We start from the raw sequence: 2,213 nt of genomic DNA, 5'->3' as shown, positions 1-2,213 counted from the left end.
GCATAATGAATTAGTATTGTCGTGATATACCGGATTGGTGTTTTCGCATATATATGTGAGTTCGATTCGTTTACATCTTATAGCTAAGTCGTCGTGCGTTAACGTCATGTAGTGTGGTTAGTTCTCAATGAATGCTTTTAAACGATTAACATGTACGGTTTTAACTTTTAGTTTTATTTTTATGTTGTAATTTACTGCTGATAATTTTTCAATGACTTCATACGGTCCTGTCCATAAAGAATCTAATTTTTTCGATCGGCCTCTTCGTAGAGTCTCGTCGTGGAGTAATACCTTATCTCCTTTTTTAAATGAAGTGACTTTAGTATTTTTATCATAGTGTTGTTTGGCAGTCATTTTGGCTTTGTTGGTTTGTTCTCTAGCGATTTGGTTAGTCGCTCGTAGTCGTTCCCTTAATTCTTTGGCGTAATCGTCGTAGCAGTATGTAGGATTTGGCGATTTTGTCAAGGCAGAAGGTAATGTCGCTTGGTATCCGAATACTAATTCAAAGGGGGTGTACCCTGTCGATGTGTGTGGTGTAGTGTTATATGTGAACATTGCATATGGGATCCATTCATCCCAATCGGTTTGATCCGCATTAATATAATGTCGCAAATATTCAGCTAAAGTACGATGCGAACGCTCTAATGCACCGTTACTCTCTGGGTGATACGCTGTTGTCTGTATTTTATCGATTTTTAATAGTTTACAGACATTTTTAAATATTTCACTTACAAAATTTGTGCCTTGATCAGTTAACACTTTATCAGGTATCCCATATTCGAAAATAATTTTGATTGTAAATTGTTTCGCTATTTCCGCGGCCTCTTGATTTGATATCGGTATAGCTTTACTGAACTTATTGTTAGTTAGATTGTCTTGGAACGTTAATATATATTTATTTCCATTGTTACTTATAGTTAAAGGACCTACGATGTCCAAAGCGCATTTTTCAAAAGGTCGTCGTGCCGTATCCGTAATTTCCATGGGCGCCTTAGTTCGCCCCCTTAACTTATTCTTTTGGCATAGCTCGCATTTCGCAATGTGGTTTTCCACATCTCTAGTTAACCCTGGCCAATTATGTTTTAACCGGATGTGTTTGATGGTTCGTTCTATCCCCTGATGTCCTCCTAAGGGTGAGTCATGGTATTCATATAAAATACGCTGTTTATCGGCGTCATCGTACTTGTTGATTTCTTTGCTAACTTCTTTATTTCTTGCATCTTCGGGTGTTGTAACCGTATTTATGCATCGGCTTAACGCGTCAGCATTCATCTGCATTTTGCCTGCTCGATGAATAATTTCGTATTCATATTCTTCCAGTTGAAGTCTCCATCTAATGAGTCGTGATCCGGGGTCAGTTACATTGAATAACCATACCAGTGGTTTATGATCTGTTACTATTTTAAATTTTGTACCATATAAGTACGGTCGGTAATGTTTAACTGCCCATACGATAGCTAATAATTCCTTCTCAGTTGTGTTATAATTACGCTCCGCCTTTGACATTATACGATTAGCGTAAGCTACGGATCTATCTTGTCCCAACATTCCTTGAGAAAGAATGGCTCCGATCGCGTAATCAGATGCGTCGGTAGTCACAATAAATTCCTGCGTAAAATCTGGATATTGTAGTACGGGTGCGGTCATCAATTTGTTTTTTAACAATTCAAAAGCATTCTGCTGTTCGTTAGTCCATATGAACGGTTCTCCTTTCTTCGTTAACTGAGTTAAAGGTCTAGCGATCTTCGAAAAATTTTCAATAAATTTCCTGTAATAGCCAGCCAATCCAATAAAGGCTTGTATTTCTTTTATTTTTTCTGGAGCAGGGAATTCATTAATAGCTTTTAATTTACTCGGATCAGGTTTGATTCCATCGTCAGTTATAATATGGCCTAAGTAAATGACCTCTTTTCTAAGGAATGCACATTTCTCTGGCTGTAATTTTAATTTATGCTGTCTCAGCTTCTCGAATATTTCAATGAGTCGCGTGTTATGTTCTCGCAAACTCGCTCCGTATACGACTATATCGTCTAAATACACTAAGCATTTAATTCCTTGTAGTCCCATTAAAACCGAATTCATCAATCTCTGAAAAGTAGCAGGCGCGTTTTTAAGTCCGAAGGGCATCCTATTGAACTCGTAATGCCCATACGCGGTTGAAAATGCAGTTTTGTCCTTATCCGATTCAGCCATGGGGATTTGATGGTAACCAG

Source organism: Trachymyrmex cornetzi, unplaced genomic scaffold, assembly GCF_001594075.2.
Source record: "Trachymyrmex cornetzi isolate Tcor2-1 unplaced genomic scaffold, Tcor1.1 scaffold876, whole genome shotgun sequence".
NCBI classification, from domain to species: domain Eukaryota; kingdom Metazoa; phylum Arthropoda; class Insecta; order Hymenoptera; family Formicidae; genus Trachymyrmex; species Trachymyrmex cornetzi.
The sequence above is the reverse complement of the archived record's forward strand: the minus strand, read 5'-3'. Positions refer to the sequence as shown.